The sequence below is a fragment of the Equus caballus genome, chromosome 2 (genome assembly GCF_041296265.1).
Source record: "Equus caballus isolate H_3958 breed thoroughbred chromosome 2, TB-T2T, whole genome shotgun sequence".
Taxonomy (NCBI): domain Eukaryota; kingdom Metazoa; phylum Chordata; class Mammalia; order Perissodactyla; family Equidae; genus Equus; species Equus caballus.
Window position 1 is genome coordinate 120,149,903 of NC_091685.1, and position 24,445 is coordinate 120,174,347.

The 24,445-nt window shown below is 38.0% G+C and overlaps 2 long non-coding RNA genes across 2 annotated transcripts in view; one reads left to right on the forward strand and one right to left on the reverse strand.

Annotated features, from left to right (window-relative positions):
- Positions 1–6,425: 6,425 nt before the first annotated feature.
- On the reverse strand, positions 6,426–7,364 carry LOC111772590 (uncharacterized). Its single transcript, XR_002806580.2, has 2 exons — positions 7,245–7,364; positions 6,426–6,541 (listed from the first exon to the last, which is right to left on the reverse strand). It is a non-coding gene; the product is annotated as an uncharacterized lncRNA (long non-coding RNA).
- Positions 7,365–7,440: 76 nt separating this feature from the next.
- The window catches only part of LOC106782866 (uncharacterized), a 123,945-nt gene continuing 106,940 nt past the window's right edge, over positions 7,441–24,445 (forward strand). Inside the window, exon 1 of the long non-coding RNA XR_001380219.3 lies at positions 7,441–7,651. This is a non-coding gene — a long non-coding RNA (uncharacterized lncRNA). The remainder of the gene's footprint in view (positions 7,652–24,445) is intronic.

Here is a 24,445-nt window from a genome sequence, read left to right on the forward strand (position 1 = left end):
ATGCAAACAGAAGGACCGGTGCCTGACACCCTTTTGCTTGGCTTTCATGGGAGGAGGAACTCTCATTTCATTCGACTGTAGTGTACTCTCTTCATTTTCCCTCAATGCACTTTCCCGAGTTCCAAATCTTGTTCCTGTTTCCATTTAATTGTGGTGTAATTAGCTATCTCTTTGAGGAATAAAATTATAAAAATTTTTTTTTAAAGATTTTATTTTTTTCTTTTTTCTCCCCAAAGCCCCCCGGTACATAGTTGTATATTCTTCGTTGTGGGTCCTTCTAGTTGTGGCATGTGGGACGCTGCCTCAGCGTGGTCTGACGAGCAGTGCCATGTCCGCGCCCAGGATTCGAACTAACGAAACACTGGGCCGCCTGCAGCGGAGCGCACGAACTTAACCACTTGGCCACGGGGCCAGCCCCAAAATTATAAAATTTTAATCAGATTAATGCTGTACTAGATTTATGTGGACTATATATACATATATATATTTTTTAGAGCTTCAGGGCATATTTGTGTATCCTAGTTATTAGTTTAGTTGTCTATGAAAGCTGCCGTGACATGATAACTGACAGACCAGTGGTGTGTTTCCACGATGGGGAAACGAACCCCGGGCCGCGGCAGTGAGAGCACCGAATCTTAACCACTAGACCACCAGGGCTCGCGCAGCAGGTGAACTATGTATTAATGCTCATTATATCTGAAGACACAGAATCTTCTTTAGAAAAGAATTAAAATTAAACAGAATTAGGATCCTAAGACCTAAAAGATGATCTAAATCAAACCCTTTTGGTTTTTCTTGATTAAAAAAAAGTCATACCCATGTTCCTGACTTAATTGTGGGAGTCAAATTTAGTTATACATGTGATTGGAAAATTGTTCACCACAATTATTAAGATGCTATTTTTCGTAAAGAAAGATATGGTGTTGGTGGATCATTTTGGGGAAGTAGTTTGGTAAAAAACTAGCATTTGTTGAGAGTTTGCTCTATTCCAAGCATTTTATATGCACTTCTTCATTTACTCTTCCCAATAACACAACGAAAATGATACTGTTTTACAGACTGGGGAACTCAAGTGCGCGTTATATAACGTACACGAGTTTGCACAGTTAGCGTCAAAGACATAGTCCAACAGGTCTCTGTGATACCAACATCTACTCTCTTACTTAAATTTTTTTTCTGTTTTTACTTTGTACCATTTAGTTTAAATTGTTATATATGTAAATTTATGTTGTGTTAATTTTTGAGTGATATGACAAAATAGTCTAAAACAAATCCATATTTTCTACTCGTGTCAACTATGTAAAGAAACTTGTACTCTATTCTCTGAAGGCTGTGATGATTAACTGTTTCACTGGTTCCCTTTTCCCAGAACTCAGACTTTTAGATTTATTAAAATTCTCAGAGTGAAGACGTAAATGTAGGCATCTTCCCCAGTATCTAATGCATACTACCTCACTGAGCTTCACATGTATAGGTAAATTTGATTCTAATGAGCCTCTTTTCCCCTTTTCAGTGTTGAGTACTATCTAACAATTTAGAGGTAGATGAGAGGCACACGTGAATATCAGAGAAAGAATGAGGGGCAAAATATGCTATTTATTTCTTAGGCAGCTCAAATATTCAGTTGAAGCAGATGTTTATTGGACAAGAGTGAGAAAAAGGTCATGGTGGAGAAGTTAGGTAGGACAATAAACTCTGCTTTAATCGCAGGTACTGAAGACCTAGCCGTTGGAAGCCGGAGAACGCCAGCAAGTGAAACGGTCTTCTTTTATTCCCTTTGTTTGTTTCTTGGTCCAGTATCACGTTTTTTAACAAAACACCTTAGTTTAACAAATGATGGCTTAGCAATAAGTAGAGAGTAAGGGATACTTTATTAGAGGAATAAACATTACTATAGTTAAGAAAAATACTTTTCAATGACAGTGGATTTTGTCTCAAATTTTGCTGGACTAATGTCACAGCCGAGGCGATCAAATAGCCAATATGCCAACTATGCGTAATAGATAAATTTTAAATTAAACACAAAAAGAGATTCAAAATGACTTGGATAAAATTTCCCCATGAGCACACATTTGCCATGTCCTCATTTCAGTGTTCTAGGAACCAACTTGTCTTGAATAATTTAATCTGGCTTCCAAAGGTCAATTATTTGCAGCCAGCCGTCTAGCCTCTGAGTTTACGTTACTGATTTTTTAAATTAGAAAAGAAGAACTAGAAAGCATGTTTTCACGTGCTTTGTAAATTTACTTCTAATTTACGTAAGAGTTAAGACAATCCTCATTTCCCCCCAACGTTTTATTTTGAAAATTTCGGAACTCCACAGAGGTATAAGCAACAGCACAATGAACGGTTACGTACCAGTCACCTGGATTCTGCAACTGCTAACATTTTGCCACATTTTATTTCTTTGTCTCTGCCTCTCTCTCACCACACACCCACTTTTTCTTTTCTTTTCTTTCTTTTTAAAGATTTTATTTTTTCCTTTTTCTCCCCAAAGCCCCCCGGTACATAGTTGTATATTCTTCGTTGTGGGTCCTTCTAGTTGTGGTATGTGGGACGCTGCCTCAGCGTGGTTTGATGAGCAGTGTCATGTCCGTGCCCAGGATTTGAACCAACGAAACACTGGGCCGCCTGCAGCGGAGCGCGCGAACTTAACCACTCGGCCACGGGGCCAGCCCCCATTTCTTTTTTTTTTTTTTTTAATTCTCTTTGAAAATAAGTTGCAGACATCATGGCATTTTACCTCTGGATACTTCAGCACGCACCTTCTAAGAATAATGGACTTTCTTATGCATAACCACAAAACTGTTATCACACTTAAGAAAAGTTACAGTAATTCAACCATTTTATTTAGTATCCTGTGCATTTTAAAATTTTCCAATTGTCCTCTGATGAGATTCCCCAATGCTCTTGGAGGTTCTCTTCAGTAGCTTAGCAGAGAGCTTCTCAGCAAGTGTAAGTTAGTTCCAGGGACGAGGAGCCTGACACCAGCCACTGGACCCTGGAGGCTCCATATTTCTCGTGAGACCATTTCCTCAAACTGGGAGCTTCCAGCGTTGGATCATTGCATAGATTATTCCTGCCCAAGCTACATCCTATAAACAGGAAGAGCCTTTTCAGTAGAGGAGGGCTTCTCTCTACTGCACATTGGCCAGGCACTTAGAGGTCGTCAACGCCCGGCCTAAACTGTGAGATTATAAGAGTTATGGGAAATATATGCACTCTACTATTTCTCTGCTTTAAACCTTTCACTCAATAAATGCTATTTTATATCCTCATACTATATGTCTGCAACCTCTTTGGATGGCATCCCCCAGAGACTTCAGCAATTTATTTTTTCCTACACACAATCCAATAAGGATATGCACATTGCATTTGGTTTTGATCTCTCTTTAGTCTTATCTAGAACAGGCCTCCATTCTTTTATTTTTACCCCATGACAGTGACTTTTGAGGAGTCCAGGGTAATCTTCTCTTAGATGTCACACATTCTGGATTTGTCTGATTACTTCCTCATGGCGTCATTTAAGTTGTTTCTCTGTCCCTTTTATTTTCTGTAATTTGGATGTTTGGTCTAAAAGCTTGAATAGAGAAAGTTTAAATATTTATGGCAAGAAGATGTTGTAGACACTGATCTATACTTTGTATTACATTATATCAGGAAGCACATAATATATGGTTGTCCCACTGTTAGCGACTGGCTAAGGAGCTGACTGCCAGAATTAGTATTGAAAAAAGCTTACTTTTTCCTCTTTTTAATTAATATTTAATCGATTAGATGATATTTTGCACTAGCTGACTGTTCTGTTAAATAACTATGTTTCACCAAATGGTTTAGCTCCTTTTAATAATCCTTGCCTGAATCATTTATTACATTGGGGGTTACAAAATGGTGATTTTCTAATTCTCTCATTCCTCCTAAATTTATTGGCTGGCATTCATTTATAAATAAGACTGTACTTCCCCTCCACTTCCCACCTTTTCTTTTTTTAGAGATGGACCAAAATCTTTATTGGATCAAATATATGAATAAACTTTCCATGAAAACTGGGTGAATTATAGAATTTTTAAAGAGAATTTGTGAGTTTTCAAAAGAGAAGTCTAGATTGGGTGAATTATAGAATTTTTAAAGAGAATTTGTGAGTTTTCAAAAGAGAAGTCTAGATTTCCCGTTTAAAATGGCAATCTGAATCCAAACAACACATTTTACTCACTTTGAAATTCTTCTTTTCCCCCAGCTTTTCTAATAGCTTTAGACTCATGTTTTTTTTTAAATTCATTGCATCATAATCAATTATCATAGTTATTTTTATTAATGATCAAATCTTTCTAAATAGCCCATTCAATTGGAGCCCATTCAAGCTTGTTCCTCTGATCTCTGACCTGCTCTGTGTGATAGACAGCCACTGCAATGTCTCCCAATGATCCCTGCTTCTTAATATTCATGCCCTTGTACAATCCTTCCCCTTAAGTGTGGGCTGGACCTAGTGACTCACTTCCAGCAAATAGGATAGGGCAAAAGCAGTGCTGCGCCATGTCAGAGATTAGGTTATGAAAAACCTGTGGCTTCTGTCTTGCTAGTTCTCTCTTACTCTCTTGTTTGCTCACACTAATGAAAGCTAGACACAATGTTGTCAGCTTCCCTATGGGGAAGCCCACATGGCTAAAAATTGAGGGAGCCCTCTGATCAATCACCAGCAAGAAACTTGAGCTTTAAGTGTAACAGCCCACGAGGAAACAAATATTGTCAACAGCCACATGAGTGAGTTTAAAATTGAATCCTCTCCCAGATGAGCCTGAGAGGGTGCAGCCTGGCTAATGACTTTCCTGCAGCCTTGGGAGAGATCCTGAGCCAGAGGCCCAGCTAAGCCACCCTCATATTTCTGACCCAGAGAACTGGGACATATAAGTATTTATTATTTTAAGCCTCTAAGTTTGGGAGTAGTTTGTTTTATAGCAATTGCTAACTAATACAACCCCACAAGTCTTTGAGCACTTTTATTTCTTTCTAGTGCAACAAGATTTTTCAGATTTACTTTATATTTCCCCTGACTTAGACCTGGAATAAGCATTTCTCCAAGTTTCTCTGGTTTCTTTCAGTGGAGAATGATGTTTAGAATACAAGGTCTGGACATAAAATGTGCTCATTGTTACAGAGATGTCATTGTTTCTACATCCATCCAGAGAGTAGAGCTGGAAAACATATATAAAAAAATCTCGAGCCCCTACTAATATTTCCAGTTTGCATTTAATATTGCTTAGCTCTTCTTTACCTTCTTTGATCACATATTGCATCTTTTCTCCCTTATAGTGAAACTCTTGATTCCTTAATAGCAGAGCGTTACCATTATGAGAAAGTGCAGTGGTGTGTGTCACAATTTCAGTAATGACAGTAAACTCTCTGGCTTTCTGGAATATATTCCTTTTCTGATGCCTTCATTTCTACCACTTGAGATTTATTTGTTGGCTCTTGAGGCTTTTTGAATGTTAGAGTTTTCTTATCAAATTTTTTTGGAATTATTTTCCAACTTAGAAAAGTGATCCAGAAAGAATAGAATAAAAATTGGAAAGAAATGAAAAAAAATAAGTAAATAATTCTGGGTGGTGAGCTTATGGGTATTTTTTTGTTTGTTTACTTTAATAAAAAAACATATGTTGAGCCTCTGCTATGTGCTGTTCACTGTTTAAGGTGCTGGAATCTCAAAGTGTCTGTTTCTGACAGGAAGAATTTATATTCTGGGGAAGGAGTCACATAAATGTGTCAATATAATTGGTAAGTGATAACATGGAGATACATAGCACTTTCCCATGTTAAATCTTGTCTAAAGGACATACACTATTTTAGTAATAAGAAAACATAATAATTTGTTTTAAAGGGAGCAAGAGATAGATCAGAGGGAGAACCAAACGTGAGGAGAAGATTCTTTCTTAAATTGGGAAAAATGTCAAAGGCAAACTAATTTACTTCGTAATTTTCATTAAGTTCTGATGAATTTAACAAGAGGATTTCTCAAATAAAGCTTTGCCTATTAACCTCCCTGGTTCAAATTAAACTAGATTTTTATTCTGCATTTTGGTCAAGGTTAGCATGCAAATTTATAGTCAACTGTCATGTTGTTAATTAAAGAATATGATGAAAAACATTGAACAATCTGCTAGTTTTATAATTTGCTTAGATGGTTAAGTTCTACTTTTGTTTGTTTATCTGTTTTTCTAGAAATCATTACTATTTTTGATCTTGCATCTCCGCTTTAGCTAAGCTCTCAGATGAAGCCTTTTAAAAATCTGCACAATTGTAATTCGTGCTCAAGATCCCAAGAGCAAGAGTCAGGGCCTTAATGTGTTAATCTGTCCAGTGTAGTTCACAGAAATTCTTGGAGGAATGAGAGGAATAGGGGGAGAAACAGAAAGGGAAGGCAAATCAAGTGGCGTTACATTTTTAACTTGTGTTGTCTTTGGCAATTTTGTTTAAGTTTATCCATATCAGTTTCCTTTTCTTTTCTTTATTTTTTGTCCTTCTTATTGGTTAACTGATGACAATCCTGTTGGGGGCAAAAAACATGCTATAAAACGATTATAATAGAAAATAAATCAAGACTGACATTTTAAACCTGTTTGGTAATAAACGTTCACAACTGCAGAACTTTCATTAATGTCAGAGAAATTAATTTGGAGGAAGCGCAGCGTATTTGCAGATGATAGCATCCCACATTTTATGAAGTTCATGCTGGGCCAGTGGCCCATCAGGCTTTGCAGAGGCTAACTACATATGACTGGAGGAGAGAAGGCCACTGAGGATGGATTCTTATGGGCCATTTGCTTCATAAAGACCTTTACTAAAAATTATAATTTACTAAGCTCTTGGATTTTTTTCTTTTTCATTTCTATTTCTAGCTCGTGGGCATAGTCCCCAGAACGATGCATATTACTCTACTTTCAGAGGAGATATTTCTGATTTGCGAAGCTGAAACAAAAATCAGAAATTGCTTTCTGTTGGTTGTCCTAGGCACTACAGATAGAATTATTAAGACAAAACCCCTGCTTTTAAGCAATTCTCAGTTTAAGCCCATTTGAGTCATCACCATGGACACAGACATCTGTATTAGGAATGTTTTATAGGGCAGTGTCAACCAGTGAGGGCCACGGCATGTCACTGGAAGATACCCATTTAGGAGAATACCTATGGACTGTTTGAGCTCTTCTGCTTTTTATAACACTAGAAACAAAATGAATTTATATACTTACTGTCTTGTCATTGTGTGATACATAACAGTGAAGTAAGGGCCATGAGGAACTAGTCTAGTTCCAAGGCCTTGTAAACAACAATCAATTTGATATAGGTGTCCATGCAAAGTGGGTGTGAGTGATGGTTAAGTGATTGTGACACGCCTGAAAGGCAAACTTATGTCACAGAAAAGAAGAGCTCTCTGGCTGGATGGTTACATACAGTTTTGCACAGACATCTGGAAAGTTTGATCTGGGAGAGACCACATCACAGAAAAATTGTTACTGTCTGAGGGGACACTGGTGATAAAAACCTTAAAACTCATATCTTAACTAAATCTTACATGTGCTCAACCTGCCACCTTTTTTGTCATCACTGGAGTGAATAGTCTAATGTGTGCCTATGAAATATTACACCAGACATAAGGGTAAGTAGATATTCTAGCAGTCCTTGGAAAGTGAATACTTCCTTTCTGATATTTCATGTTTATTTCCAGTATTCACTGAAAGTATGATAATATCAATCAATTTCACTCGGGATTTTCATGTTATAATTCCCTTGTCCTCTTGTAAGACTATAGAAACAGTGGAAGTGAAAAAGAAGGTATTTAAGAAAGTTGAAAGGAAAGATGCTCATTTATTTGACTTAGGGTGCAACATTCTCCATGGCCTAGCTCCTGACTTTCCAGTTTGAATTCTTGCCATCTTCCTATCTTCATTTTTTTCTGCTTTATTCATGCAAACCAATCAGTTGGCAACTGTCCCTTAATGTCCTAATTGCTCCTGACGGCTGTGCTTGCCATCACCCCACTATGACCCTTGTGCGCTTTTTATTAATGCCTGCCACAGACCAGAGGACATTACCAGAAAGAAAATTATACTGCTATTGGCCAACTTCATCTCATGTGAGGCCAAATATTTTTTTCTTCTGGTCCTGTTCCTTTTCTCTTCTTTACCCACACGTTGGGCCTTTTTGACTCATTTCCCGTGTGATGGTTGGGTTCTCTGGGAAGCAGATAAGGAGACTGAGTAGAAGAGCACAAGGAGAAGGAAAGAGGCAGAAACGGACAAGGGGAAGCCTTCAGACTGTGATGTTCACCTGGGGCAACCCAACAGAGAGGTCTGGAGCAACAATTGTCCCTTCCAGGGGCCCCACATTGGGTGGAAGTAGCCAGCCCCTGTATCACTGTCTTATTGACTCATTGCTAGTCTCCTCCACTCTCAGAAAAAGAGTGACTTTGGCTGGAAAGCTGAGACAGACCATGATACAGTTAATGGCTGGCAGCTGGTGGTCTCTTGCTCCACAACTTGCCGCAGAGGAGTAAAAATAACCTTCTCCAGCTGATTTTAAGAATCCTTCATAACATGACTGTATTAAATGATAGAGCCAAATTTAAAGGCTCTATCTCTTTACTGTGTCTCCTCTGTCTCTAATATACTGGGAAAAGAAGAAAAGAGAGATGAGGAAGAATGAGTCAGATCAAAGGTCACCCTCGGAAGTTTTTCTGACACCGTCTTCTAGGCTGAATTCACTGTTTTTCAGCTGTGCTTGTCCTGCAGGCTGTGAATGCCTCAGGTACAGCCCTTAGCACATTGCATTCTCATGGTTGACTTTCTTGTCTCTTCATTAGACTGGACACTTTCCAAGGGCCAGAAAATTTCTTGTCCGTCTGCTGTCTCTAACACCTAGGCTTGCAGTAGATGCTTTGGATTTGAGCTCTGTGCTGTGACAGCAGTGGCAAACCTACTGTGGTATAAAGCTATATTTTAAGTGTTTGCATTAGCGATTTCCAAACCATTGAAAAAATACACTCAGTACTCAAGAAATACTTTATAAAGGTATTTCTAATACACACATATTGCAAAATTTAGAAACAGTAAACAGTTTTTAGGAGAAAATAACTTTTATAATTGTACTACCTAAATACAATCAATATTTCATTTCCTATGCGATTTTTATATGATTTAGAATTTTTCTGAGTTGACATATACGAATACCTATACTATATTTACATGTCATTTAATCTTCTTCAAAGATTAGTTGTTTAATTATTTTTCTATTATTGGAAGTTAGGTTGTTTCCAATATTTGATTTTACGTATGTTCTGTCATAAATTTCCTTCGGTATAAATCTTTATTCTTATCTCTGTTTCTTTTAGGTTAAACAGCAACGCACTCAGTCATCTTTGTTCACGTTGTCTGATTATTTTCCAGAGTGTTTATACCAGTTTATCCTACGAGCTGGGTGTGAAACACCCTACTCACTGCACTCTCGGCAGCACCCTTATCTTAAAAAAAAAGAACAATTAGACAACACAATCAATGTTTTCTCTCTGTTTTAGTTGGTATGTCTATTTATTAGTACCTTGAATACTTTATTACATGTTAAGCATTTATATGCCCTCTTCTGTGAATTTTCTATTCACATGCTTTGTCCGTTTTCAATAAAAGTTTCAGTGTCCTTTTTGTACATTTGAGGGTTTTTAATATAGTAAATATTATTAAATGTCTGTTTGTCATTGTTGATAGAAATAGTTTTCTCCATTTGAATTGTCTTATAATTTTATCAGGTTTTGTCCTTGAGTGGGCTTCAAGTTCTCTGTGGGTAAATTTAACAACGTTTCCTAACAATGTATTTAACTTGTGTCTATGTTTAAAAAGGGCTTATCCATTCTGAGATCAGTTAAATAGACGTATTTCCACCTGTTTTCTGCTTTTACTTTTAAATGAAATTTATTTTAATGGGTGATAGTTTGAAATTGTGATCCAACTTAATCTGGTCCTCAAAAATAGAATTTCCCCGAAAGCTTTGGGTAATTCTTCCATATGCAACGCTTAGTTTCAGTGCTTCTTCTTCATCTGTTAAGATCTTTTAAATTTTAATGATGTTAAGATGGCCTCTAACGTTCCGTTCATTCGTTTACCTGTTCTTGAAACAATATTTACAAATATTTTCTGGATGTTTGAGAAGAAGGCATATTCCCTGTTGGTGGAAGACATACGTACTTGCGTGCATATAGTCAGTGTTGGTCTCAGGTCAGTCCAGACACCTTAGGAAATCACGTAGGTGACACGAATGTGCTCCACAACCAGGTGGAATTCTTTAGGGAGTGGTGCCAATGAGGTGGCGGGGAGGGCACACACCTGGCCTAAAGGCACAAACTCAAATATGTTTAAAAAAGTAATTGTTTAAAAGGTAATTGATACACGTCCTCAGCCTCCTCTATATTTATAGAGTGAATTTAGCTTACTGTCTCTTCATTTGCATACCTTGGTATGCCTGATTATATTGGATGAGGGGATTTTATTTAAAACAAAACAAAACAATTGTAACTGATGTTGCTTTCTGAGAGGAGGCAAGGATGAGGTACATATTTTCTTGGGAAAAGAGATTGGAGTTGGAGGAAAAAGGAAAGACTGAACTTTCAAAGCTTCTTAATTCTTCTCTGTTTAATTCAAACTGTTGGGTCATTTGCTTATCAGAGCACATGATCTGATCTTTGGACTTTTGGAAAGCTCAATCACTGTGCAAATAAATAGTAGTGAGGCTCCAGGGTGGCAACGGGGGTGAGTGAAGGGAGCAATTAGAGACCTGGCCTTTGTTTGAGAAGTAAAATGATGAGATGTAAAGTTTGCAACAGTATATGTTTAAGTTTAAATAATACTTTAAAAATAAGTAGACTATTATCTAAATGGAAAATACTTGCATTAAAATAAAACAAAACCTTCAGGACTCCAAATACAAGGAAAGTGAAATCAGATAAACCAGTTAGCACCAACTTGTGTCTTCATGGCAAATAAGTGTTTGGTTCTTTGCATTGTTTCATTCCTCAGTGTTCAATGCTTTTTGCATAGACTTGGAATCAAATCAGCTAACAGTAACCACAAAGCAATGATTGTGTATGTGCCAGATGAGATAGCCTGCGGAGCCTAACCACTTACTGTAATATAGAGACAGGCCAAACAAAGACCTGGAGGGACAGGCTGGATGTCCCACGCCGGAGAACAGACACAGGAAGGGGGGAACAACTTACACATCACAGATCTCCATGGGGGATCGGCTCTTTCATTGCCTTTCACAGAGGCCACCATCATCAGCCTGATGGGATTAGTCAGAGGAGCAGCAGAAACCAGCACAAACCAACAGGGCATCCTGTCACAGTGAGGGAACACTGAAGGGAATTTGGGTGGAGACAAAAAAGGAAATAAAGGAAGAAGGTTTTGTTTTAGTTTGTTTCTGCTTTGTGTAAATTCAAATAAGAACTGTTTATTAAGGGGTGGATCTCAACGGGGTAGAGTATAAACATGAAAAGCTTTATTTTTCTTTAATCAGTGCTTTTAACATTTATCAAATCCTCCATTTCATTCTTTAAGGATATTATAGACAGATTCATAACATTTGGAAAACTCTCAGATTTAAAAACTCAACCCAGTCAAGTTTAAAATTCCCCTCATACTTGGTCTAAAGCTTTTCCATCCCAAATCACCTCTTATGATTCAAGGTTCTCTAAGTGGGGAGCTTAACACGGTCTGTTCTTGTACCCCCTTACCTTCACCTCCTCATCTAGACTCCAACTCCTGTGTTTGGGGACAAGAGGAAGAAAGGGCTGAAAAGTCAACCTGTTTTTAACTGGGTAGAGTTGTGCTTCTTCCTTTGTTGGTTTATACTGGTTTATGCTGCTCCTCTGGCTTCTCCTGACAGGCTGCCGATGGCGGCTTCTGTGTGTTAAAGGCACTGAAAAAGTTGATCCCTCTTGGAGTGGCAGGTGTGAGTTCTCTGCCCTGTCCTGTGAGATCTCCCAGTGGCTCATTTCTTTGGCATGGGGCATCTTCTCTGGCACAAGCACTTCTAATTCCTTCTACTCAGTTCCCATCCACAGTGGTATATCCCACAACCTCCTCGTGCTGGAGTCCCTTAGCCTGGAGGGTAGCCCTCTTGGTTGAGGTACTGGCAAAAAGATCTCATGATTAGTTCCTTTTCTGGTGTCTCCTGGACCTGTGAGAAATTCACACACCCTTAGCACAGTAAAGGATGAGAGTCTTGGCTGCTCTATTGTCACCTTCTTTCTTAGTCTACCACCATCTCTCTTTAATTCACAGCAACAGCTCAGCAAGTCTTAGCAGATAGCCATTCCCCAAATACATTCTCTAGTTGTTCATCTTGGAAGGGCTAAGAAATTCTATTCAACAGTCTCCGAGAGAATTGTCTCGAGAGCTGGGAGGTACCTTTTTCCATGAATACTACATTCCCCACAAGCACAATGACTTCAACAACCTTCTCTTCTCTCCCTCCAGTCATCTCCTTATGTAATTGGTTGGGGTTGGCTGCGGTGGGAGTGGGGCCTGGCTGGGGGTTGTAGGCCAGATTCTTTTGCTTTTCATTAGATCTTGTGTGAGCTATTGATCCCCAGAGCCTTTCTTTAGAATGTGGGATAAGAGCACTTCTTTGTCCTCAAGTTTGAACTCTCATCAGTTCAGCTTAATTAACAAATTAATCAATTATACAGTTGCATATCCATGTTGTTTGAACTGTTCTATTCAATCTTGTTGCCTGGAGAAAATCATGGACTAGAATAAGGCAGAGTATTATGTTCCCATGGTCTGTGTGGAATCCAAGCAATGGTGTCATCTTGTTGCCTAGCATCCTCTCTGTGTTCTTTTTACTGTCCTTGAGGGTTAGGCTGCTTCATGTGGGAGGAAGTCAAAAGACTTGAATCTTCATTTGCACATTAAATCCAGAGTTTTCTAGAGTGTATGAAGTGTTGCAATGGTAAACTGACCCTCCAAACAAATAAACAAACCCAAAAAACAGAGAACCACAAAACCCCACCCAGCCCCAACCCAAACAAAAGCACTGATATGTGTAGTGTTTGCTGACTTCTGGGGTGTAAATACTTTCACTATGCAGATTTCAGTCTGCTGATGTGAAGGCACTGAGTGGGGAACAGGAAAGGCTCAGGTAATTGGCTCTCGTGAGGCAGTGCGAGCTGGCTGCAGTGCATCACTGGGTCGATGCTTATTTGGTACGACACTATGGAGTCTGACGGAAATTATGGTGATATCGTAACCCTTCTGATGTATTCCACCCTAGCTGTATTTGGAGCTATCTCTAATTTAAAAAAAAAAAAAGTGAAAAAGTTATTTTCTGAGATGAGGCAAAATGGGATAGACCTGAAAACAGAGCAACAGGGATATGTCGGGGCCGTCTTCCTGGGGGAAGCCGAGCTGGGTAACAAGGCAAGAAGCTAAATTTACAGAAAAATGTGTGAAATTCATGGTGGTGGAGTAGCCCAGCACTAGTGACTTCTAAGAACAGGCTGCCTAGTATGTGCAAGTAGTTTGCTTGTCAGGGCAAAATTCTACTTCACTTTCCCAAACTTTCCATTATTTTGACCATAAATAGAAAAGGCCTCTGTGAGCTGTTAGATAAATGAAGAAAGGAGTCATCTGTGTCCCATGTCTGGTCCCATGCATAGTGGATAAAGAAGAATGAGACAGAAGGCAAGAATCTCATGAGGTTCAGAGGGCAGGAACGAGGCTACAGGGAATCTTGAGAAGGAAAGACATGAGAATTCCCAGAAGTCTTAGGGAGGCCATTGAACCTTTGCCTGACATGTAATGGGGGACATCTGCCAATTTCATTTTTGAGAGAAAGATGACCTTAGCTGACATCTGGATGTTATTTATTCTATTGTTAAAAGTATTTTTTATATTTTTTTGTTTGACCTACCAAAGGTTGTTATTTGTTCCTATAATTGTGTTTCTGTTATTTACCCATATATTTAACAGTCTTATTTTATATCTGTTTTTGCTATTTTATTTGAGGCATTAAAATTCATGGCTATTACAACTTATCTGTGGATTATCAAGGAAACATTTCTCTTTGCTTTTCCAAGAATGTGGTGTGCTTTTTCATTTGCTTAGATCTTCTTTTGTATCTCTCAGGCAATTTAAAATTATTTCTTGGTAGATCTTTTTTTTTTTATTGAGTTATTGAGAGGTTACAATCTTGTGAAATTTCAGTTGTACATTAATGTTTGTCAGTCATGTTGTAGGTGCACCACTTCACCCTTTGTGCCCACCCCCAACCCCACCTTTCCCTTGGTATCCACTAAACTGTTCTTAGTCCATAATTTTAAATTCCTCATATGAGTGGAGTCATACACAGATTATCTTTCTCTCGCTGGCTTATTTCACTTAACATAATTCTCTCAAGGTCCATCCATGTTATTGCAAATGGAATGATTTTGTTCTGTTTTGCAGCTGAGTAGTATTCCATTGTATATATATACCACATCTTCTTTATCCATTCGTCTGTTGTTGGACACTTAGGTTGCTTCCACGTCTTGGCTATTGTAAACAGTGCTACAATAAACATTGGGGTGCATAGGACTTTTGGGATTGCTGACTTCAAGCTCTTTGGATAAATACCCAGTAGTGGGATGGCTGGATCATATGGTAGTTCTATTTTTAATTTTTTGAGGAATCTCCATACTGTTTTCCATAGTGGCTGCTCCAGTTTGCATTCCCACCAGAAGTGTATGAGGGTTCCTTTTTCTCTGCAACCTCTCCAACATTTGTTGCTATTAGTTTTAGATATTTTTGTCATTCTAACAGGTGTAAGGTGATATCTTAGTGTAGTTTTGATTTGCATTTCCCTGATGATCAGCGATGATGAGCATCTTTTCATGTGCCTTTTGGCCATCAGTATATCTTCTTTGGAGAAATGTCTGTTCATGTCTCCAGCCCATTTTTTGATTGGGTTGTTTGATGTTTTGTTGTTGAGTTGCGAGAGTTCTTTATATATTATGGATATTAAGCCTTTGTCAGATATATGACTTGCAAATATTTTTTCCCAGTTAGTGGGTTGTTTTTTTGTTTCAATCCTGTTTTCATTTGCCTTGAAGAAGCTCTTTAATCTGATGAAGTCCCATTTGTTTATTCTTTCTAGTGTTTCCCTTCTCTGAGAAGGCATGGTGTCCGAAAAGATCCTTTTAATACTGATGTCAGAAGCCTTATGGTTTCAGGTCTCACCTTTAGGTCTTTAATCCATTTTGAGTTTATTTTGGTGAATGGTGAAAAAGAATGGTCAATTTTCATTCTTTTACATGTGGCTGTCCAGTTTTCCCAGCACCATTTGTTGAAAAGACTTTCTTTTCTCCATTGTATGTCTTCAGCTCCTTTGTCAAAGATAAGCTGTCCATAGATGTGTGGTTTTATTTCTGGGCTTTCAATTCTGTTCCATTGATCTGTGCACCTGTTTTTGTACCAGTACCATGCTGTTTTGATTACTGTAGCTTTGTAGTATGTTTTGAAGTCAGGGATTGTGATGCCTCCCATTTTGTTCTTTTTTCTCAGGATTGCTTTAGCAATTTGGGGTCTTTTGTTGCCCCATATGAATTTTAGGATTCTTTGTTCTAATTCTGTAAAGAATGTCATTGGGATTCTGATTGGGATGGCGTTGAATCTGTAGATTGCTTTAGGTAGAACGGACATTTTAACTATGTTTATTCTTCCAATCCATGTACATGGAATGTCTTTCCATCTCCTTATGTCGTCATCCAATTCTCTCAGAAAGGCCTTGTAATTTTCATTATATAGGTCCTTCACTTCCTTAGTTAAATTTACCCCAAGGTATTTTATTCTTTTTTGTTGCGATTGTGAATGGTATTGTATTCTTGAGTTCTTTTTCTGTTGGTTCATTACTGGAGTATAGAAATGCTACTGATTTATGCAAATTGATTTTATACCCTGCAACTTTGCTATAGTTGTTGATTACTTCTAACAGTTTTCCAATGGATTCTTTGGGGTTTTCTATATATAAGATCATGTCATCTGCAAACAGCGAGAGTTTCACTTCTTCCCTCCCTATTTGGATTCCTTTTATTCCTTTTTCTTGCCTGATTGCTCTGGCCAGGACCTCCAGTACTATGTTAAATAAGAGTGGTGATAGAGGGCATCCTTGTCTAGTTCCTGTTTTCAGGGGGATGGCATTCAGTTTTTGCCCATTGAGTATGATGTTGGCTATGGGTTTGTCATATATGGCCTTAATTATGTTGAGGTAGTTTCCTTCTATGCCCATTTTGTTCAGAGTTTTTATCATAAATGGCTGTTGGATCTTGTCAAATGCCTTCTCTGCATCTATTGAGATGATCATGTGGTTTTTATTCCTCAGTTTGTTGATGTGGTGTATCACATTGATTGATTTGCGGATGTTGAACCATCCCTGTGTCCCTGGTATGAATCCCACCTGATCCTGATGTATGATTCTTTTGATGAATTGCTGAATTCTGGTTGCCAAAATTTTGTTTAGAATTTTTGCATCTATGTTCATCAGTGATATTGGCCTGTGGTTCTCTTTTTTCGTGGTGTCCTTGTCAGGTTTTGGTATCAGCGTGATGTTGGCCTCATAGAATGTGTTAGGAAGTGTTCCATCTTCCCTAATTTTTTGGAATAGCTTGAAAAGGATAGGTATTAAATCCTCTCTGAAAGTTTGGTAGAATTCCCCAGGAAAGCCATCTGGTCCTGGAGTTTTATTCTTTGGGATGTTTTTGATTGCTGTTTCAATCTCTTTCCTTGTGATTGGTCTGTTCAAATTGTCTGCCTCTTCTTGAGTGAGCTTTGGGAGATTGTAGCAGTCCAAGAATTTATCCATTTCCTCTAGGTTATCCATTCTGTTGGCATATAGTTTTTTGTAGTATTCTCTTATAATCTGTTGTATTTCTGCAGACTCTGTTGTTATTTCTCCTCACTCATTTCTGATTTTGTTTATTTAAGCTTTCTCCCTTCTTTTCTTTGTAAGTCTGGCTAGTGGTTTGCCAATTTTATTTATCTTCTCAAAAAACCAGCTCTTTGTCTCATTGATCCTTTCTACTGCCTTTTTCGTTTCAATTGTATTTATTTCTGCTCTGATTTTTATTATTTCTCTCCTTCTGCTGACTTTGGGCTTCACTTGTTCTTTTTTCTCTAGTTCAGTTAGGTGTGCTTTAAGGTTGCTTATTTGGGATTTTTCTTGTTTGTTAAGATGTGCCTGTATTGCGATAAATTTTCCTCTTAATACAGCTTTTGCTGTATCCTGTATGAGTTGGTATGGCATGCTATCATTTTCATTTGTTTCCAGGTATCTTTTTATTTCTTCTTTAATTTCTTCAATGATCCATTGCTTGTTCAATAGCATATTGTTTAGTCTCCACATCTTTGTGCCTTTCTCAGCTTTTTTCTTGTAAATAATTTCTAGCCTTATAGCACTATGATCTGAGAAGATGCTTGTTATTATTTCATTTTTTTTTAAATTTGTAGAGGCTTGCCTTGTTTCCCAACATATGGTCTATCCTAGAGAATGTTCCATGTGCACTTGAGAAGAATGTGTATTCAGCTCCTTCAGGGTGGAGTGATCTATATATGTCTATTAAGTCCAATTGTTTTAGTTTTTCATTCAGCTCCACTATTTCCTTGTTGATTTTCTGTCTGGATGATCTGTCCATTGATGTGAGTGGGGTGTTGAGGTCCCCTACTATTATTGTGTTGTTATTAACATCTTCCTTCAGGTCTGTTAATAGTTGCTTTATAAATCTTGGTGCTCCTGTGTTGGGTGCATAGATAGTTATAAGCGTTATTTCTTCTTGATGAAGTGTCCCTTTGATCATTATATATTGTCCCTCTGTGTCTCTCTTTACCTGTTTTATTTTGAAATCCATTTTGTCTGATATAAGTTTTCTGACACCTGCTTTCTTTTGTTTGCTATTTGCTTGAAGTATTGTCCTCCACCCCTTCACCCTGAGTCTGTGTTTGTCCTTGGGGCTGAGGTGTGTTTCCTGGAGGCAACAAATTGTTGGATCTTGTTCTTTAATCCATTTTGCCACTCTGTGTCTTTTTATTGGAGAGTTCAATCCATTCACATTGAGAGTGATTATTGATGCATGTGGACTTAATGCTGTTAATCTGTCGCTCATTATCTTGTTTTCCTGTGTTTCTTTTCCTGTGTGCTTCAGACTACCCATTTAATACTGCAATTTCTTATGCTGGGTTTCTTAGATTTTTCCTTATTTATGATTTGTGACTCTGTTCTGTACTTTATTTTAGTGTCTACCTTGAAGTTTGTATTTAGAATCTCGTGTATAATATAGTCTATTCTCTGGTGGTCTCTTACCTACTTGACCAATACTGATTTAGACCCTTTGCTCTTCCCCTCCTAAATAATTATTTTCATTTTTTATTCCAACTCGTCTTATTAATTTGTAGTTAGAGTGCTAAGATCGTCCTTGTTTTGGTAGTTTCCTTACCTTTACCCTAATGCTACAATTGAATATTTGCTATCCTGTTCTGGTTCTATCCATCTGTCTCCCTAGTCTGTGGATTGTGTCCCCTTTCTCCCTTTTTTCTTTTTTCAAGTATGAGAGCCTTCTTGAGGATTTCTTGTAAAGGAGGGCTTTTAGTTACAAATTCCCTTAACTTTTGTTTGTCTGGAAAAGATTTAATTTCTCCCTCATATCTGAAGGAAATTCTTGCTGGATAGAGTATTCTTGGCTGAAGGTTTTTATCCTTTAAAGCTTTGAATATATCACTCCATTCTCTCCTAGCTTGTAGGGTTTCTGTAGAGAAATCCGCTGACAGTCTGATAGGGGCTCCTTTAGAGGTTATTCTCTTTTTTTTCCTTACTTCCCTGAGTATTCTCTCCTTATCATTCCTATTTGCCAACTTTACTACTATGTGCCTTGCAGTAGGTCTTTTTACATTGACAAATCTAGGAGATCTAAAACCCTCCTCTACACACATTTCTCCATTGAGCCCTAGATTTGGGAAGTTCTCTTCAATAATTTCATTAAGCACACTTTTTGCTCCATTTTCCTTTTCCATATTCTTGGGAATTCCTATGATCCTTATCTTCTTACTCCTCATTGAATCCATTATCTCTCAGAGATTTTCCTCATTTTTTTTAATTCTTAGTTCTCTTTCTTCCTCTGTCTGGCGCCATTCAGCCTGTCTGTCCTCGATTATGCTAATTTTCTCCTCTGTGTTGTCTACATGGGCATTCAGGGAATCCATATTCTGTTTTATCTGGTCCATTGTGTTTTTCATCTCAAGTAATTCTGTTTGATTCTTCTTTATGATTTCAATCTCTTTTGTGAGGTAACTCCAGAACTTGGCTTGTTTCTCTATCTTTCTCTCTACCTCATTGAGTTTTTTGATTATAGCTGCTCTGAATTCATTATCACTTAGTTTACCTAATTCCAAGTCCTCAGGACTTAATTCTGTATTTTTATTGTTTTCCTTCTGGTCTGGGGCTTTTATAAATTGCTGGATGGTAGAGGAGCGGTTTTTTCTCATGGTGGTAGAATTCAGTTGCAGTTACAGCCTGTCGCCACTAGATGGGGGTCGAGAGCGGCATGTTAGCTCTCCGCGTTGGGGCAAGATGGCTGCGCCCACTGGCTTTGCTGGGGGGTGGGGGAGGGGCTGTTACTCACACGCACTGGTCTGGGTTCAGATCAGTTCTGTTCTCTGGTCTCCCAAGGCCCTTGATTCATGGGGTCCCCGCGGACAGAAGCTTTCCCCCCGTCAGCGGGTCTCCACTGAATCACTGGCAGGAGTCATGGATGATCCCCTGGTCGTGCGGCCCCTCCCCCGCTCCTTCCCGACCCGCCGCAGCGATCGCAGACTCTAGGGGAGGGAGCGATGTTCTCTCCTACCGTTCTAGCGCCTCTGAAGGTGTAAAGCTAGGTTTATGATCTCTGCCTTCTTGGTATTGTAGGTCTCTAACGAGCTGGCATTATGTTTATTCTCTGAAATTCAGTTCTTCCAATCTTTTGTTGTATTTTGGAGGGGAGAGAATCCCGGGTGAGCTCACCCCGCCATTTTGCTCTGCCCCCCTAGTATCTCTTGGTAGATCTTACATATTTCTTCTTAAACATTCCTAGGTTTGACAGAGACTGCTAGTTGCCCACTAATATCATTCCTCCTCTTTCTCTGCAGTAGAAGCCCTGAATTTTAGCTGGCATGTGGCCATCCAGAATAAGGGTTTCATTTCACAGTCTCCCTTGCAGGTAAGCCTGGCCATGTGACTAGGTTTTGGACAATGGGATATAAGTGGAAGTAGTATGTGCAATTTTAAGGAGTGTTCTTTAGGGAGAAGGCATGTTCTTCTCTTTCCTTTTTCTTGTGGTGAGAGTGGGACACTATGGCTGGAACAGAAAGCTGGAGGGAGCCTGGGACCCTGAGGGATCCGTGGAACTGCTGTTTTCGTCTTGAACTCCTGACCACTGGACTTTTCACATGAAACAATAACCACTTGTGTGTCTAAGCCACTGTTTATTTGGGTTTTATGTTGCATTTACCTGGGCCTAATGCTAGTTTGTATGCTAAGCATTTTAAAAATTATCTCTTATTGGTATTATAAATGAAATATTTTTCTCGTTATATCTTCTAATTGGTTATTATTTCTGTGTATAAAATCTATTGATATACTCACTTTGTGCCTTACTACATGACTGAATTTTCATATTGTCTGTAGTAGTTAGGGAACAAGGATAAGATGCAGAAGAGAGGGGAAGCACTATTTGTGTGAAAGCTTTCGCGCTTGAAAGATATGGACGACAATGTTTATCATAACAATAGTGGAGATGATTTGCATTTGTTAACTGCTGCAGAAGTTTCATAGGAGAAGAATGACAGGCTCAGGTCAGCCAACTACCAATGTAGGGCACATCATGAAAGCCGGAAATCTTCCAGAGCAGCATTTTAAAGCGAGCCTCATCTCCTGCAGCTAGAGAGCCACCTGTGCAGAAACAAGGCCTGAAATTTGATGCTAAGACTGGCAGAGTTCCACGAGACTGAATTCATGCTGAAGTCAAAGATCTGGAATGGGGACATTTCAGTAGATGCTCTTGAAAACCTGAAATCCCCCAGGCCGGCTAAACCACCTCCCCACCCGCCTCGCTGGAGGACAGCAGCCTCCCATTGCGTGGAGGCAAAGGCCTTATCTGAAGTAGAGTTTTTGAAAAAGATGTTTATTCTCTTCAAGACCTTTCACTACTGACCCTTATTTTTTCTAAGTCAGTAGAGCCAGTCCTCAGCATGGTCTTTCCAGGAACATAAAGCTGGGCAGACAGGACTTTGCTTTTCATCTTTTTTCTCCTCTTTCCATCAAACTTTTTGTTACATAAGTTATTTGGTTTTACTTTTGGAATCTAGATTTTAGGTTTTGGAGTCAGGTGTCTAAGGTCTTTGGGATATGGCAAGAGTGTTATACTTGGAGATTGGGAAAGTAAAGAAAGGAGATTACTCGTGTTGGAAGAGCTGTGAGAGATACATCCACAGGCTGGTTGTCTAATGAGGCCCAAAGCACTGTTTGCGGGGAGAAGTTGAGCAAGGATGGTGGAAGGAGAAACAGCTGTGGTGAGAAAGCAGGATACTCGAATGAGTGTTTTTGAAGGTGGAGCAATTGTGGATGGTGACAAGAACTGGGGTACAAATCTGGTTGTGGGTGCCTGAGTTGGAAGTGGAAGAGAAGATTACTTGGAACCAGTAGGCCAGGCAACTGAAGGGCTGGGTTTTGATGGACACTGGGGTCCTTCAGTCAGATGGCAGGATTTTACATGGAGAGGAAGACGGGGCAGGACGACAAAGGCCTTCATTTCATTTGATTATAGTAACAAAACAGCAGCGGAGAGTGTAATAAAATTTCATGAGTCTCAAAGGGTGGGTTTTATATGATGGGGGTGGATGCAGTAACGGTCTAGAAGCAAAGGTACATTTTGTTGAGTTCTGAATCTAGGAGGACAATGGAAGAGAAAATACTTTCTTCCTGTATTCTTTGGGTAGGAAAATATTTTTCTCTCCATCCAGTTAGATAAATCTTATTGATTGAAGAAATTCCTCCAAAATTCTGGCATTATCATCTGTGTCAGTATGAATACATTTCAAATGCGAAGTTGTGAGAGGTCAATTCACCAGGCTGCCAACCTACTGCCATTGTAAATGGAAGTGTAGATAAAATCTTTATTACAAATGTCAGTGCATTATATATCTACATCAGTGGGAAGCTATTTTCAGTTTATATAAATTTTATGATTTTATAATATCCTTCTTCAGCTATTAATGGCTTGAGACAAAGTGATGCCAATGCAACCAGACAATTTAATAAAAAATTTTATAACTATTTTTTTAAACAAATCTGGTTACTCAAAATGACTGATCTGTTAGTTTCAATACTAGTTTTAAAGCAAAATTTTAGGCCTTTCAATGTGTTCCATGACAGCTGTTTTCTTTTATTTGTTTCTATTTTTGCCTGTTATTCCATAGAGAACAATAAACAGAAAATTCTAAAACAGATGGCTACTATTGTATTTTGTCATTTATTTAAAAAATGTGCAACCCAAAACATCTGCCATGATCTGGAACAAGTTCTCAGAAAATGATTTTGACTTGATGTTTGCTGTAGACCCAGTTGGCAATGATAATGGTATACACAGTGACTAGACAACATGAAGGAGAGCATTGTGCTTCTGCAGAAGCATTTGAAGAAATTCCTAAGGTTTTATTTTATTTTTAAATTAAATTCTGCCCTGGGATCAACAGTCTATTACATTTCAATTTAGTCTTTGTGTTTGCATTTGTTTTCTGCCCATCAAATCTCTAAATTTGCCCCCATTTTCCCACCGGATCATCCTTTATTTTACGGGTCTGGTCAGGCTATGAGGCTAAGTTCCCTGTTCTTTCTAAATAGGCCCCAATGTCCTAAAATCTGACATATGACCCTCAGAGAATCAGTAAGTATGTTTAAATATACCTGCATCAAAGTTTACCTAGTAATAAAATGCATGTCTTTTCCTAGGATTTTCATGAGGAATGTTGATATATTCAGACATTTCGTAGGCCATCATTTTATCATTTTGAAGTTTAGAGTTCTCTATTAGTGTTCTAGAAAACATGGAAAGCCTGCGAATCAAGAAGGGTTGACTTGCTCATTCTTCTTAGAAAAAATAAAAATGCTAAAAAGAAGCTATTTAGTTAGGATTTTAGCAAATATGCACCTGTGTCAAATTAATGCAATTCATCTAGCAAATATACATATCATATCATATATGTGCATGTTTTAATATGTTAAATTAATTGATTCTTTTAGCAAATATTTATTGAATTCTTACTGTTTCAGCCACTGCATAGGTGTTAGACGTGAACAAACGAGACAAAATTACATCGAAATGGGAACACAGAGAATAAACAAATAAATTAATATACAAATAGTATAATGTTAGGAAATCCAAATGCTGAGGAGAGAAACATCAGAGTAAGGGAAGAGAGAATAACTAATGGAGAGAGATGGGGGGTATTAGATACACTATTTCTTCATTTCAAAAATATATCTCAAATCTGTGATATTCTCCATATGAAAATTTATATAGATTTTAAAGATCTTTTATCTCTGGCTCTGTGATTGATATAAAAATACTAACACCTTTCCTTTTTTCCCCTCTAATCATTATTATTTGCAATCCTTACCTAGAATTTTACATTTGAAAGTTATGCACTATTTTTTCTTTATGAAACCATCGTGGGTAGGTTAGTAAGGGGAAGAGAAACAATTTCATCTAGTGCATGAGAGGGCATAATGAAAATAGAAATGAAGTTGAATGTTCAGATATTTTGTAAAGGTGTGGCACATAGGTCTGTATGAGACCTGGATTTTAAATTCCATTTTTTATTTATTAATTTTTATTTAAAACATTTGGGTCTCTCTCATTTGCTTCATCTGCAAATGAAGACAACATTTTTAAATTTGAAGACTGATGGTTATATAATAAAACAACTTCAGGAAACTTTCAGTTCTAATAATTTTGATTCTATGAAAAAAATTTATAATTATGTTTTAATAATAATGACATGTTTTGAGACTTGTAAATTTCAAATTTTTCAAATACTACTGTAGCAAATGCTATCTTTGAGCAAATTTCATTCTTTTTGTTTATTTGTTTTATCTGGAACACTTACTGAATTGCTTTAATGGAATTTTCTTCTCATTCCTTTTTAGAGCACATAGTGGACATTTAGAGCACATGTCCTGTATCTGAAATACAATCAAATTTGTCTTGTTACTCTTGATAATTCTAAGTTTCCATGTTCTGGCAAAGAACCATCACCTTTAACATTCTTTACTTCTTTAATTAGCATTAGTCTTTGGATTTTTGGGGGGATGCTTTCCCAGAGAAATAAACTGCTATTATAAC